The sequence below is a fragment of the Quercus suber genome, unplaced genomic scaffold (genome assembly GCF_002906115.3).
Source record: "Quercus suber isolate HL8 unplaced genomic scaffold, Cork oak 2.0 scaffold_644, whole genome shotgun sequence".
Taxonomy (NCBI): Eukaryota; Viridiplantae; Streptophyta; class Magnoliopsida; order Fagales; family Fagaceae; genus Quercus; species Quercus suber.
In genome coordinates, this window is record NW_027070085.1 from 127,074 (window position 1) to 145,028 (window position 17,955).

Consider the following 17,955-nt stretch of genomic DNA (forward strand, 5'->3'; position numbering starts at 1 on the left):
CCAGCACCAATCTGTCTCTCTGTTGGTTTATCTGTGTGGGTGTGTTTGTTTATTTTTGTGTTAATTTGTCTATGTGGATATGTTTGTGTGTGGGTGTGTTTGTGTATATTTGAGGAAAAAGGAGATGAGGAAGGGAGAAGTCTGAGACTGAGTTTGTTTTACACAGAAGAGAGAGAGAGAGAGAGAGAGAAAAAAAAAAGGTGCGAAATGTGAAATTAATAAAATAATAGTATACATAGCTACGGTAACTGTGTATATATGCACGATTATTATAGCAAATGTGTAAATATACACAATTTTAGAGGAACTGATGTGGAAGATTTTTGGGACAAAATGTGTAAAAATTTTTACTTTTTTTTATTTTGCAAAGTTTTACATCAATTGATGCGGATGCTCTTACTTTTTTTACTTAGGCATATATAATTGGCCAAGAGTGCAAATACCCAGACACAACTACTAGACTCTTGAACATTTCAAAATTTAAACTCTAACTCTCCTTGGTTTGCAATATAAGGAAACGTAAAAACATATGTTTTTACCTCAAATAAAAACTAAGATGCTAAAAAATTATGGTTGAAATAGTGGGTATATATGTTAGCAATCAAATGTTAACCAGCCTCTTTACCCCACATGAAGTTCAGTTAATTAACAGAATTTCCCTAAACATTGTTCTTCTAGATGACGGTTTATTTTGGCCTCATACTCAATCAAGTGCTTACACAGTAGAGTCTGGGTATAATTTTCTTACTTAAGACCTCTCCATGCAAAGCTTGGAGGGATCTCAAACATAGCTTAGAAATTTGTAAGAATATTTGGAGTTTTAAAGTCCCTAACAAGGTAAAGCATTTTTAATGGAGAGCTTATAGGAATGCCATCCCTACCAAAAACAAGATGTTTCAAAGGAGAATCCTTACCGATGATCTATGTGAGCAATGTCACCAGTTTCCAGAAGATGTGAGTCATGCACTATGGTCTTGTCTGTGCATTTCGGTGGTATGAGATTCAGACCTAAGACGGAGCTTTCGTGGGACTTAAACATTTTTCACGGTTTGTAGAGTTGGTGTAGAAAGTCATGGATAGAGGATCCCATCTTGATGAGTTTGCTATGCTGACTTAGACCTTATGGTTTTAGCAAAACCAGCTAAGAACAAGCAATAATGCTCATCCGATTTCCTAGGTGAAACCCTAGGCCTTATTTGCTTTGCATGACTTTGTTTGGGCTCTCCCAGTCATCTCAACAGTTCCTCAAAGAAGCCTCTAGTCTAGTACATTGGATCCTTCCCCCTGAAACATTTCTATAGGTTAATTATGACGGTGCTATCTTTTAAAACTAAAATGAGGCGGGTGTTTGGGTAGTTATCAAAAACCATGTGGGACTTGTTTTAGCCTCTATGTTTGACAAGTTTGCTCTCCCTTCTTCGGTAAATACTGTGGAATGTGTGGTGGTTGTTCGAGCTCTTATAGCATTCCCATCCAGAAATGCCATCCTATCCTATTTTACCATCTCAAAAAGTTATTTTATCAATTATACCATACCATTTTACAATACTTCCAACATCCCAACTTTTATTTTACAATACTACACACTAAAATAATATAAATTATACAATAAAATAATAAACAAATTATCTATCACTCGCCTCTCTTCATCTCTGTCTCCTGCCTTTCTGAGTCTCTACCACTCTCTCAACAACCAAACAACCCAATCATCACCACACCACCACCACCATGCCCGCCACACCACCATTGCCCACTGCCCACCAAAATCTCATCGAAACCAAAAACCCAAATTAAGAAAAAAAAAAAAAAAAAACACCATTGCCCACTGCCCACCAAAATCTCATCGAAACCAAAAACCCAAAATAAAAAAAAAAAAAAAAAAAAAACCACCAGATCACTGCCACATCCAACCCATCTGAACCCAAAAGATAAAAATCAATCCATTTCTCACAGCAAAACACACAAAACACATCATCGGCAACGAACCTGACACAAAACCCACCAAAATAAACTAACTAGTACTACTACGAGTTTCAAAAACTAACTGAACTAACCAAATCCAAATCTAATTAAAGTAAGTAAAAAGACATATTTACCCCAAAAAACAAGTGGGTATTTATAGGATAGCCACGATCAACCAAGAAATGCTCAAACTAGCCCAACACGACGTTAACTGAATGCTCCGCCGTCCATCCAGTTTCATCAGAAATCATGTATATCGACCTCCCCAGTCTCACCTCCACGTCATCGTCTCTGTCAATTTTCATAACGGAGTTACCCTCACTCTCTGTTGCTTCAACTGGAGGACACTTTGCTTCCAATACTTGGACCTGCTAGCCCGGTCGGTCCAGCTTTTGCCCATATCGAATCATGCGAGCCCTCGACCATCGGTTCAACTGAGGGCTCCCCTTCAATTTCCAAGCCTGTGGTACTGGTTTAGTATCAGGTTCGAATGGCTTTTCATTGGCGAAAGCACTAGACCCACGATGCCACCAAATCTACACCGCCGCCAAACCCACACCAAACCCATGACCAACACCAAAATAGCCCATCATGAGAGAGAGATGTGATGAGAGAGAGAGGCCATTGTGGAGAGAGAAATGAGATGAGAAACAGAGAAGAGAAAATAAAGTGAGAGACAAAGAGTCAGATATGTGAATAAAAAAATATTATTTAGTTTTACAATTATGCTACAGTGTGATTCTACATTTAGAATCACATTGTAGCACAATTGCAAATTTTTTTGCAATAGTTAGATTTTGCAAGACCAACTGTTAGGGGTTTTTAGGACTTAGATGCTAAATACTACCAGCATATGGCATATGCCATTCCCAATGTGATTGCTCTTAGATTTGTTGGAGATTGTGGTTTCTCCTCTATCATACTAAAGAGTGACTCTAAGACTATAACCAAGGCTTTTAGATGCGAGGACGAATCGTTCTCTGCATGCAGTTATCTAGTAGCTAAAGCCAAATTCCTTATAGAGACCTTTTCTGAATTTTTTTTTTTTTCATACCTATAGACAAGACAACTCTGTAACTCACAACCTAGCTAAACATGATATCAGTGTGGATGGAAGATATTCCTTCACACCTTCTTTTTATAACTTTAGTTGACTTTGGCAAAGTTTTATTAATAATATATTTTGCAGTTTTATTCTCAAAAAATCAAATGTCAGAGACGTAGGCTCTAGTTAATTCAATCAACTCTCCTTGAGAACATTTTATTTAGATTTTTATTAAAAGTGTACTAAAGTATACTTATACTTTAAAAATGTGAGAAAAATTAAGAAAAAATAATAATTTTTAAAAAAATTATATATAAAAACTAAAAGTTAAAAACAGAGTTTATAATCTCTAGCCTGACATACACTTATCATCAAATTAGAGGTAGTATCTAAAAAAATAAAATCAAACATCACAAACTGGTACCTGCACGTTTGCATTTCCCTTCCATCCTCTCTTCCATTGGAAACCCTTGTTATTAACATGGTTTTGAAATTCGAACTATTCAAAAAACCATATATGAGAGATGTTCAAAGTTTTTAAGGTTAAACTAAGATCGAACCAAAGTTGAACCGCAATAATATCATAATTAATTCAATAATTATTTAAAATATAAATAAATATATTAAGTTAATAAAAATTAAAAATTTGACTAATTAAAATAGATATAGAAATTTATTTTGAAAATATAAATATATTTTCACCTAAGATTTATTTTGAAATTATAGAAATAATATTACTTTAAGTGTGCGTTTGGGATGAGCTAAATTTTTTAGCTTATCTCCACTTTCAGCTTATTTTTACTACTATTCATAAGCTTTACAATACTTTTTTATACTATTTATAGAACCTACTGTACTATTCAGCTTATTTTTTAACTTTTTTTTATATACTTTCAGTAAAAAAAATTTAGTTTCAACTAAATAAATTATTTCAAATGAACACTAAGTATGTGTTTGGATTGGGCTGAAAGCTACGTTTGTGTTTGTTCTTTCATGTTTTGCCCTTTTTTTTTTTTTTTGGTTCAGCCGCAACATTTAACTAAGTCTTCCGTGAGCAATGTACCTGTGTACTCTTTACGAGTCCCACAAATTTCACTTTTTAGCAAATTTTTCATTAAAAATGGGTCTTACAGTACTATTCACACATTTAAAAATTATTTTGTTACAATATTTTTAATTTTTAATTTCAACAAAATAAACTCTATCCAAACATGCCGTAAATATCAATCCAATACAAAACTTTATCATAAAAAATATTGTGAAAAATTACATTGCGTTAAAACCTTTTCCTCTTCCCCTGCCAACTTCACGAGCCATCAAGACATCAACTTTACCTTTTTAATTTTTTTTTCCCAAGCAACCATTTCCCAAAGTTTTATCTGCACCACACCTTTTAAAACAATCTCTATAACAAAATTGTCATCCACTTCATCTTGTCTCCTTCCTCTCGCTTCCATAACTTCCCAGTTCACCCTTCTAATCAACCACTATACTTTGTATTCTTCTTACCCAATGAATTTTTTTTTTTGATGGAATCTTACCCAATGAATTATCTAAGCCCATTGTTTTCTTTTAAAAATGTTTCCAAAGTCATCAATTTTAAAACCAAGGATAAGGTCTGTTGACTGTTGACCCTTGGAGAAGGGATAAACGTTTTTTTAACCTGGTACAGAAAAGGCTTGGGCTTTACGAAACACATGAAATATCCCACACCTTATAAGGCCATCCTTATTCTTTCCATTCCATGCCATCCTAGATTTCCAAAAACATTATACCTTGCTTTCTATATAGTCTTGTACTCTCTATACAAAATTCCTCTCGTCTAGAGTGAATTAAGCTCTATATATATAAACCAAATGAGTATGGTAACTAGGCCCTGTGCTATATTTGTTATGGGAACCATGTTTGGGGCCCTTGTAACTGGTGTGGCAATGGCACGATGTTGGCATCATCACGAAGGAGAAGGTCGCCGAAACTGGCACTGTCCACGCGAAGATCTTAGGAAGAAAACTAGTGCAAGTGCAAGCCCAGGAGAAGCAGAAGAGGCAGTCAAAACCATTCCGATTAATTAATTCGTTATCTCATTCCTTACTTCCTGCCTTTTCCCTTTGTTTGTTTGCTTGTTTTTGTTTTTGTTTTTGTTTTGGTTTGTTGTTGTTGTGTACTTTGTATTTATATATAAAATATTAATATATTATGTGTGGTTGTGATAAGTACATGGCATATTTTGCACAGTCTGAGGAGTACTGTAATTCAAGCTCTAGTCTCTTTATTATTTTTTTTATGATTTAGTTATAACTAAGCTCAATTGGGCATCCAAAAGGTCCTTTTTCTTCTTTTTTTTTTCTTTTTTTGGCTGAATCCAAAAGGTCCATTTATGGAGTTCAAATAATAACTCATCAATAATTACATCTTTTGTGGTATTAGGATTAGGTGTCTCTAGTTCAAACCTTACCTCCGCCTCTCTCGTTTCCACTATCTACTAATTAAAAAAAAAAAAAAAAAAAAGTTTAGTTTCAGTTAAGAAGATTAATTGCAAGTTGTAATTATGTTTTTGCTGAAATTATTATCAATTTATATTACAAAATGGTGTGACAAGAAATATAATTGGTATCAAATAAATAACTGCTTACTCACTTTTTTTCTTAAGCCATATGATGTAATTTTATCTAGCAATATGTGCCACATCAACACTATTTCACACCAAAAAAAACATTAATTGGTCTTGGGATAATTTCCTTTAAAATTCAAAAAAGCTCAAAATCTTATCCAACCATGCAAGTTAGGTTCTTTGCCCAAAGATCTTCATTCTTTGGGATTTGAACTTACAACCTATAAGCTTCTTCACATCACAAGATAGACTCATGGTCAACATCTTCTCTACATCACGTAATGGGCTCATAGTCCACATTATTTCTCGGCTTCACAAAATGAGCTCAAAACCCGAATCTTGATACTTGAGAAATTGGGTGCATGGCCCATGTCATTACCAACATCACGCAGTGGGCTATGACCCTTATCCCTCTCTGTCTCTCTCGCTTCATAACTTGGGCTCAAAGCTAATCTATTTTTTCATAAAGGAATCAAGGAATATAGCCCACTTTATCTTTTTTACTCCTCCAAGAGGAACCTAAATTAAAGGTCACATTTAAACAAAATGAGTCCTTGGAGAAAAACCTCCTCCAAGGCTATTTAAATTAATCGGGCCATTAGAATCAGAAGGCCCAAACTTTATATCTACTTAAGAAGTGGATGGATTAAGTGAATTCTCCAAGCTGAACTCACTAATAAGGGACAAAGACTTCATAAAGACATACTTGTTGGGCACATGGGACACCAATTAAAAAGGATCCAAATCAGTTCCTTCTCAGATTTTGGGTCTGACTTCTTTTACTCATTGAAACTTATAATAGTATCCATGTTCACAGAGTCATAAATTTAGCAATTTGACACTACAAAAATTTATTTTATCTATTTTACTTTTTTATTTTACAAAACATTCAACATCAGGGGTTTTATTTTAGCTTTTAACATAATAAAATAATATAAACAACACAATTAAATAACATATTCATTACAATAAAATAATATATTCACTACAATAAACAACTATCCCAACTACTATTATAGTGGGTTTGGCCTTCTATTTTTCTTCTAATCTGAACACACTAACACACAAATTTGCAAAAAAAAAAAAAAAAATTCAAAAAAATTTACAAAATTCTAATTTGCAAAACCCATAAAACAACCCAACATACCAAATCTGAAAACTGAGAGAGCTGAGAGTCATTAGCCGAAAAATAGTGAAAAAAAAAAAAAAAAAAATTTGAGAGCGTGCAAGGGAGAAAGAGTGTGTAAGTGTAATAAAATACAATTTTTTTGCTTTAGCTTTTTTGCTACAGTACATGGCTATAGATGGCTATGCAGTATAACAAGAAGCTAAAAAATTTTAGCTATGGTACCACCATTGCAACATGCTTTTTAGTATCAGTGTTACTAAAAATAACAATATGACTTTTTAACACTACCAATACTAATGCTCTAATACTTCTGGTTTGAATTTTTTATTGGTGTTTATTATCTTATTTATTTATATACAATTTTTAAAAATTATAATTGTACTTTTAATTAATCAATTTTCTATAAATCAATTATTGTTACAATATGTGAATATTATGATCTCATTTTTTTTATTAAAAAAAAAAAATTCTTGTAACACAAGTTACACATCCACTACGATTGACCAACAAGGAAATAACACTTCTTTTTTAAAAAAATATATCTAAACATATATCCAGTAGTGTAGGTGATATATTCTTGACCCTTGGAGAAGGGGTCATCACTCACCAATTCAATTGAACCTCTTCCAAAACAGACTTGGGCATTACGACATCTCCACAAGTTCCATAACTTATATAAAACCCAATATTCCTCAACGTTCACTAGGTCAAACCCTAGCTTTCTCTACCACGTTGCTCTCTTTCCTCCATACAATTATAGAAGAGTTTTTGCTTAGCTTTTTGTCTGGTCAGCCAAATGGGTTTCTTAGGCACCACTTTCACATTCATGGTGGGTACTCTATGCGGGGTCTATATATGTCAGAACTACAATATCCGCAACCTCAGAAGCTTTGCCGATTCGAGCCTTGTCAGGGCCAAGCAGATTGAGCAAACATATCGCAAGCCCAGGTCAATACCCAAGACCAAGAGCGAGGACGACGATGTTTTACAATAAATCGTTTTTATGACTAACCCAAGTTGTAAAATCTTGGTCTTTTGCATATAGTTCTCTTTGGATTATGTTTAGTAGGTATTTTTATATTTGGGTGTGTCATTATATTATTTATTTACATATTATGGCCCTTGATTTGATTTTTTTTCGTCCTAGTGTTATTGGAAATAGTATAGGTATGATCACCATATATAATTCTCAACTTGGGTTATAAATTCTTGTGTAATTCGAGAGTTTTGGATGACATATTAGTAAAAATATTTGTTTCTCTTTATTTTGTTGTCTATTGATTATTATTTCCCTCCCCTTGAACTATGGGCGCGTTTGATATGATCATATGAATTGTCGTTGATTCATTTTATTTTGCAATTTCTTGCATTTTAGTTCTTTAGTAAAACAGTAGCTAATTTTTCATGATATATTGGTCATTTGAAATTAATATTGAGACTAATGAGTTTTCACTGACCTTTTGCACCTTCATCAATAATTGCACAAAGAAACTAATAATTAATAATAATACTATGGCAATTGGGCTATGGTCCCTAGATGTAGGGCACCTCCACATGGGGGGGCGGGTCAAGGCAGGGTATGATATTTAAAATTGAATCATGAAATTATTTCTCTTTTCAAGCTCTAAAATTTTATAAATATGAATCAACATAGCAACAAACACAAAATATGAATCAACATAACCAACAAACATAAAAACTATAAAACAATGGTAAAACTGATTTCTGATTTCTGATTTCATTGATTGATCATCAAAACTAACTAACACGTAAACATAATGCTTGATCATAATGATCAATGTTACTCTGAATAAATATTAATCGATCCCATCTTGCATATTAGCTGACACTTACATCAATTTGGGTTTTCTCGTTTCTTCTTCTTCTTCAATTCTTCTTCTTTTGACGCCATTGTTGATCTCTAAGCTCTTCAATGGCAACACTTCATCTTCACCACAAGATTCATACAATCCTAATGACCCTCTGACCTTCTGTTTTTGCATTGCGGAGAAAATCCTAGTGCTATGCTCACTTCTCAACCATTAATTGGGAGTGAGAATTATCCTGCTTAGGCAAGATCTGTGAGAAAATCAACCATTAATTGGGAGTGAGAATTATCCTACTTGGGCAAGATCTGTGAGAAAATCACTTATTGCCAAGAACAAGTTAGGATTCATAGATGGTTCTTTAACTATCTCATCACCATTGGTGGATTCACCTTCAGCTATCCAAGCTTGGATCATGCCTACAATATGGCAGGCACTTGGATCATCAATTTTGTTTCTCAGAAACATTGTAGGCAGGCACTTGGATCATCAATTTTGTTTCTCAGAAACTTCAAGCAAGTATCATATACAGAGACACAGCCCTTGTTTCTCAGAAACTTCAAGCAAGTATCATATACAGAGACACAGCCCTCGAGATTTGGACTGATCTCAAAGACACATTTTGCCAAGGCAATGGATCTAAGGTGTTCAATTTACGATAAAGTCAAGATTGTCCTATATTTATCCTAAACAACTAACACATCAAAATCTGCAATTTTTCTTGTATTATTAATTCATTAGTAAGATAATGTGGTAAACAAGTGAAGACCTTTTGAAAAATGACTAAAATTGATGATCTATTCTTATAATGGTTTGTTCTTTTGGTATAAATCTAATATAAGGATGGGTTAGCTTAACATATTTTAGAGCCTAAGGTGATTCTTGTAAATAATTTTTTTTTAATTTCTTCCAATATCCTAACGATGATACTTGTTGAACACTCCTTTGCAAAAAATCATCAATTTGATATTTGCGTGTTTTTAACAACTGTAGCCTCAATTGAATTGGTTTTTTATACAAATACCATGATGATCATGCCAAAATAACAAAATATTGAGCATGTTATTTATGTGTTAAACCTTTACATGCAAAATATGGCCACATTGCTACGATGATTTTTTATATGCATTAGAGTATTTTAAATATGAAATAAATAATTTAATAAACTAGTAAATTCTGAACGATGTCCATGGTATAGGACTGTCTCAAGTTCATCATATTGTTTTGGGCCTTAGGAGATAATTCGGGTTGGGCTTATGCATATTTTTAAATATTAATTGAATAATATTTATGTTTTTATATTTTTTTACATTTAAAATATATACTTCTTACTTTTTGAGATGCAAGATTACTATCACTATGTTTTTGTGTTCAAGTTCCACCAAAATTTCCTTTTCATCAATTGATAATATCACTAATCCACTTATTTTTTTTCTTATAACATCGTCAATCTTAAATAGAATTTTATTAATTTTAATTTTGTAGAATTTATTTTTACAATTGCAAATGTAAATTGTATTGCTAGCTAATATTTTATAAGCAATACACATGCATGAGAAAAGAATCCAGCCTTTTATATAATTTAATAAATTAATTGGACTACTTCTATATATATATATATATATATATAAACGTATTTTAAAAATATTAATTCTAAAAATATGGAGCCAGTCTTAAATTATAAGGGGCGTTCTTCCATTTGGGGCCTTATCCATTGCCTAAATGGCCTAATGGTTGAGTTGCCCCTAGTCTCTAATAGATTAGCGAAAAGTTTTTTTTTTTTTTTTTTAAGAAAACATAATAAAACAAAATAAAAAAAGACCATTATACGAAATGAAAAAGAGAACAAACTTATTATCTCAAGCATCTAGCAACAGTGTGACAATAAATTTGAACATTGTGACTACAATTTGCTGATATAGATGACAATTTTCTGTCCTGAACGTCTATCTTTATGCACATGGCACATCTCCAGTTATCGCATAATTTTCATTGTAGACTCCAACTAATGATCCTCCATATACCATATGAAGGTCTTCTCTTTTTAATTTTTATGCTATGAATTGAATTACAATAAAGTTAAGCACTGATTGCTACAGATTATTTATCAAGCCTACACATTTCGTTAGTTATATTTCATGTAACATTTCTAAAGCATCAAGTGTCAACTTTGAACAAAACATGAAAATGATAATCCTGCTTCCAATAAGGATCAGGGCACATAGGCCATTTAGAATAGGTTCTTTGGGGCTCAAATTCTCAAAAGCAGGTTGATGTGTACAAAATGAGGGACTGGATAATACTCTTGAGTCCCAGAGGGCATATAAGCACCAAACCGTAGTTTAGACAAGTTTCCTGAACCTTGTTCCGGGTTTCTTATTTGTTGCCCTCTGACATGAGAATATGAATCCTGAAATAAACAGCTATTTAGCATCACAATCCATTGATCAAAATGTATGAGTATCAGATTTCTTTTTCCATTGGAAAAACCAATTAATTATTAACATAAAGACGAAGAATTTTCCATTTGTTTTCAATAGGGAAGGTAAGTTTATGATAAGTTCTCTGAAATCAAGACAACCAATTTTCAAAGTAATATACACTATGAAAATTGCAGAGATATGGTTCTCTTTAGATAGATATGAGTACTGTCTTTACCTAACATAGGCTTTTATAGAGTTTCTTGCTCATTGCATCATTTGTTGTGGAAGTCCTTGAATACGTTTGTCTTTTTCCTACTGTTTTCCGTTCTTATAATTATTTTGATTACTTTTGTTACTTGGCTTAGGCATAAATAATTGGCCTGGAGTGCAAATACACAGCCACAACTACCGGATACCTGAAGCATTCCAAAATCAAGTATGTTAAATTGTTATTGCCTTCTACATCATCACCAACTTCCCTCTTTTAAAATCATGAACATTTACTGCTAGAGTATTCGTTTTTAAAATAAGCTACTGATCATTATGTGGATAAGCAAAGTGAAAGCTCATGGAGGAATAACTACAGATAATCTTACGTAGGGTTTAGACAAATATAAGATATTTTATCAATTTATACATGGTGTCATCTATGTTCAAGCCTAAATGTGCAAGTAGCATGAGACAGGTTTGAAGATGGCAACAAAACGAAACTATGAATCAGAATATGTTGGTTGCTTCACGGTAGCAGCTATATTTCTTGAGCATTTACCCGTGGACATAGCATCTGAACAAGATGAAAGACATGTTCCTATCCACTAGTTATTGCAGATTTATAATGGAAGTCCACAGAGAGAGAGAGAGGCTACTCATAATGTGTTCTCTTAATCTTTTCAAAACTACTTACACACAGAATATTTAAAAACATGTATACATTTTCAAGAGCGCATGTCTAAGTTTCACATATTTTGATGAAGCATGAATTCGTCAGTCAATGTATGCAGACAAAAATGATCTTCGGCCTCCTGCAAGTATGTATTCTCGAGTGTGGTCACCGGTGTGGTGCCTGCCACAACGTCTCTGATGCCAAAGTCAGTATCAAAAGTTATTCAAGAATAAGCAATATAGTGTATCAAGATCAGACAAATCTCACAGTATCTATCTCAATGTGTATTTCCCTTCTTCTTGGCCATGTGGGGGTTTTATATATGTTGTTATAGCCTCTAGCCGTTGGGCAATTATGGTGGTTCTTAACACCCCTCTAGGTAACGTTTTCTGGCCTCATCATGTTGCTTTAATTTTATCCCAACGGTCTGTACAACTGGTTTTGTAATCGTCCAGGGTGTTTATTGGCGGCATTGAATGAGGTGTTTTAACCTCGTCAGTGAAATGGGTACTCATCAGTGTAGGCCTGTCTTGTCGGCCCAGTTTATCTCGTCTATGCTTGATTTTGTCAGTCCCATCAGTTGCCCCCGGATTCCGTGGTCGTCATGACATGTCGTGTTAACCAGGGAAGGTGAAAAGTTTCTGAATTGTAAGCGGTTGGGTTTTTGAGCCGTATTAAATGCGTTGCGGCGGCGCCTTTTGGGTTGTGGCCTACGTGGCACATTTTGATTGGGGGAGTTAATGCTCCATATGATGGGTCTTATTGATTTTCCCGCTGGTTTTTTAGCTTCCCAATCCTTGGTTTTAAACTTCCCCTCTTCTTACTTTTCCCTTCTTACTTTTTCAAAAAATCCTTCAATCATTGCTCTGACCATCTTCTTCTTCACCCTTTCTTTCTTCAATTTTCCTTCCGACTAGTGTGTAGTGCGACAGTTTTCCTTATTCAAGGTATGTTCTTCCTTCTACTTCTTTTTATTTTGCCTATACGCATTGTAGCAAATTTTTGATCTTCCATTTCTTCTTTTCTTGCTTTTTTTTTTTTTTTTGACTTCTTTTTAATTACTTTCTTTGTGGTATTAAGTGTCTCTAGTTCGAATCTCACCTCCATTTCTCTCTTCTCCACTATTTACTAATTAAAATATATATATATATATATATATATTTTTCCGACTAAGAAGATTAATTGCAAGTTGTAATTTTATTTCTGCTGAAATTTATATTACAAAATGGTGTGACAAGAAATATAATTAGTATCAAATAACTAATTGTTTGCTCATTTTTTTCCTTAAATCACATGATACAATTTCATTTAGTAGTCTGTGCCATATCAACATTATTTCTCACCGAGAAAAGACATTAATAGGTCTTGGAATAATTTCCTTTAAAATTCAAAAAGCCTCAAATCTTATCCAACCATGCAAGTTAGGTTCTTTGCCCAAAGATCTTTATTCTTTGGGATTTGAGCTTACAACCTATATTAGCTTCTTCGCATCACAAGATAGACTCATGATCAACATCTTCTCTACATCACGTAATGGGCTCATAGTCCACATTATTTCTCAGCTTCATGAAATGAGCTCCAAACCCGAACACTTCATAAATTGGGCGCATGGCCCATGTTATTACCAATATCACGCAGTGGGCTACGACCCTTATCCCTCTCTGTACCTCTCACTCCATAAACTTGGGCTCAAAGCTAATCTATTTTTTCATAGAGGAATCAGGGTATAAAGCCCACTTCATCTTTTTTACGCCTCCATGGTGAACCTAAATTAAAGGTCACATTCAAACAAAATGAGTCCTTGGAGAAAAACCTCCTCCAAGGTATTTTAATTAATCGGGCCGTTGGAATCAGAAAGCCCAGACTTTATATCTACTTAAGAAGTGGATGGATTAATTGAATTCTCTAAGCTCAACCCACTAATAAGGGACCAAGACTTCATAAAGACAAACTTGTTGGGCAGGACACCAATTAAAAGGAACCAAATCAGCTCCTTCTCAGATTTTGGGTCTGACTTCTTTTACTCATTGAAACTTATAAGAGCACGTAGAGCCATGAATTTAAATATTTAGTATTATAAAAAATTATTTTATTTATTTTATCTTCTCATTTTATAAAACACTCAATATCAATAGTTTTATTTTAATTTTTAACATAATAAAATAATATAAACACAATAAAATAATATATTAACTACAATAAAATAATATATCCACTACAATAAACAACCATCACAACTACTATTACAGTGGATTTGGCCTTCTATTTTTCTTCTAATCTGAACACACTAACACACAAATTTGCACACACAAAAAATCACAAAAATCACAAAATTTCAATTTGCAAAACCCATAAATCAACCCAACATACCAAATTTGAAAACTGAAGAGAGCTGAGAGTTATTAGCTGAAAAATAGCGTGCAAGGGAACAAGAGGAAAAAAATAAAATAAAAATAAGAAGAAGAAGATGAGAGCGTGCAAGGGAGAAAGAGAGCATGTAAGTGTAATAAAATACAATTTTTTTTTTTGCTTTAGCTTTTTAGCTAAAGTACATAGCTATAGAATAGCACTATAGCAAAAAGCTAAAAAATTTTAGCTATGGCACCACTATTGCAGCATGCTTTTTAGTATCAATGTTGCTAAAAATAATAATATGACTTTTTAACACCATAAATACTAATGCTCTAATACTTTTGGTTTGAATTTTTTATTGAGGTTTATTATCTTATTTATTTATATACAATTTTTTAAAATTATAATTGTACTTTTAATTTTTCTTTTAATTAATAAATTTTCTATAAATCAATTATTGTTACAATATGTGAATATTATGATTTCATATTTTTTTTTAAAAAATACTTGTAACAGAAGTTACACATCCACTACGATTGACCAACAAGGAAATAACACTTCTTTTAAAAAAATATATATCTAAACATATATCCAGTAGTGTAGATTATATATTATTGACCCTTGGAGAAGGGGTCATCACTAACCAATTCAATTGAACCTCTTCCAAAACAGACTTGGGCATTACGACATCTCAACAAGTTCCATAACTTATATATAAAACCCAATATTCCTTAACGCTCACTAGGTCAAATCCTAGCTTTCTCTACCACGTTACTCTCTTTCCTCTATACAATTATAGAAGAGTTTTTGCTTACCTTTTTGTCTGATCAGCCAAATGGGTTTCTTAGGCACCACTTTCACATTCATGGTGGGTACTCTATGCGGGGTCTATATATGTCAGAACTACAATATCCCCAACCTCAGAAGCTTTGCCGATTCGAGCCTTGTCAGGGCCAAGCAGATTGAGCAAACATATCGCAAGCCCAGGCCAATACCCAAGACCAAGAGCGAGGACAACGATGTTTTACAATAAATCGTTTTTATGACTAACCCAAGTTGTAAAATCTTGGTCTTTTGCATATAGTTCTCTTTGGATTATGTTAAGTAGGTATTTTTATATTTGGGTTTGTCATTATATTATTTATTTACATATTATGGTCCTTGAATTGATTTTTTTCGTCCTAGTGTTATTGGAAATAGTATAGGTATGATCACCATATATAATTCTCAACTTGGGTTATAAATTCTTGTGTAATTCGAGAGTTTTGGATGACATATTAGTAAAAATATTTGTTTCTCTTTATTTTGTTGTCTATTGATTATTATTTCCCTCCCCTTTATCTATGGGCGCGTTTGATATGATCATATGAATGGTCGTTGATTCATTCTATTTTGCAATTTCTTGCATTTTAGTTCTTTAGTAAAATAGTAGCTAATTTTTCATGATATATTGGTCGTTTGAAATTAATATTGAGACTAATGAGTTTTCACTGACCTTTTGCACCTTCATCAATAATTGCACAAAGAAACTAATAATTAATAATAATACCATGGCAATTGGGCGGGGTGGGGTTGAACCCTCGCCCCTATGGTCCCTAGATGTAGGCATCCTCCGCCCACCCCACGAGGGTGGGGCAGGTCAAGGCGGGTATGATATTTAAAATTGAATCGTGAATTATTAATTATTTCTGTTTTCAAGCTCTAAAATTTTATAAATATGAATCAACAAAGCATAAAACAATGGTAAAACTAATTTTTGATTTCATTGATTGATTATCAAAACTAACACACACGTAAACATAATGCTTGATCATAATGATCAATCAATGAAAAATGTTTATAAACATTTTTCATTCTTGTTTAAGTACAAGTTTATCTACAGAACAAATGTTACTCTGAGTAAATATTAATCGATCCCATCTTGCATATTAGCAACTTCTGAACTTTTGAAATTCTAGGGTTCCATCAATTTGGGTTTTCTCATTTCTTCTTCTTCTTTAATTCTTCTTCTTCTGACGCCATTGTTGATCTCTACGAAGCTTTCTTAAGCTCTTCAATGGCAACTACAATAGCTTACACTTCATCTGAAACTTCATCTTCACCACAAGATTCATACAATCCTAATGACCTTCTGACCCTCTGTTTTTGCATTGTGGAGAAAATCCTAGTGCTATGCTCACTTCTCAACCATTGATTGGGAGTGAGAGTTATCCTGCTTGGGCAAGATTTGTGACAAAATCACTCATTGCCAAGAACAAGTTAGGATTCATAGATGGTTCTTTAACTATCTCATCACCATTGGTGGATTCACCTTCAGCTATCCAAGCTTGGATCCGTGCCTACAATATGGTAGGCACTTGGATCATCAATTCTGTTTCTCAGAAACTTCAAGAAAGTATCATATACAGAGACATAGCCGTCAAGATTTGGACTGATCTCAAAGACACATTTTGCCAAGGCAATGGATCTAAGGTGTTCAATTTACAATAAATTCAAGATTGTCCTATATTTATCCTAAACAACTAACACATGAAAAATCGCAGTTTTTCTTGTAACAATTTTTCTTGTAACATTATTATGAAAGAAAGGGTTTTAATTCTTGTAAGATTACAATGAAAGCAGGGTTTTAATTTTTCTTGTATTATTAATTCATTAGTAAGATAATGTGGTAAACAATCGAAGACCTTTTGAAAAATGACTAAAATTGATGATCTATTCTTATAATGGTTTGTTCTTTTGGTATAAATCTAATATAAGGATGGGTTAGCTTAACATATTTTAGAGCCTAAGGTGATTCTTGTAAATAAATTTTTTTTAATTTCTTCCAATATCCTAACGATGATACTTGTTGAACACTGCTTTGCAAAAAATCATCAATTTGATATTTGCGTGTTTTTAACAACTGTAGCCTCAATTGAATTGGTTTTTTTATACAAATACCATGATCATCATGCCAAAATAACAAAATATTGAGCATGTTATTTATGTGTTAAATGCTTTACATGCAAAATATAGCCACATTGCTATGATGATTTTTTATATGCATTAGAGTATTTTAAATATGAAATAAATAATTTAATAAACTAGTAAATTCTGAACGATGTCCATGGTATAGGACTGTCTCAAGTTCATCATATTGTTTTGGGCCTAAGGAGATAATTCGGGTTGGGCTTATGCATATTTTTAAATATTAATTGAATAATATTTATGTTTTTATATTTTTTTTCCATTTAAAATATATACTTCTTACTTTTTGAGATGCAAGATTACTATCAACTATGTTTTTGTGTTCAAGTTCCACCAAAATTTCCTTTTCATCAATTGATAATATCACTAATCCACTTATTTTTTCTTATAACATTGTCAATCTTAAATAGAATTTTATTAATTTTAATTTTGTAGAATTTATTTTTACAAATGCAAATGTAAATTGTATTGCTAGCTATTTTATAAGCAATACATGCATGAGAAAAGAATCTAGCCTTTTATATAATTTAATAAATTAATTGGACTACTTCTATATATATATATATATATATAAACGTATTTTAAAAATATTAATTCTAAAAATATGGAGCCAGTCTTAAATTATAAGGGGCGTTCTTCCATTTGGGGCCTTATCCATTGCCTAAATGGCCTAATGGTTGAGTTGCCCCTAGTCTCTAATAGATTAGTGAAAAGTTTTTTATAAATAAAAAAACATAATAAAACAAAATAAAAAAAA

General features: G+C 32.8%; 1 pseudogene; it reads left to right on the top strand.

Annotated features, from left to right (window-relative positions):
- The window catches only part of LOC112004089 (flavin-containing monooxygenase FMO GS-OX-like 3), a 50,224-nt pseudogene that overhangs the window by 27,261 nt on the left and 5,008 nt on the right, over nt 1-17,955 (top strand).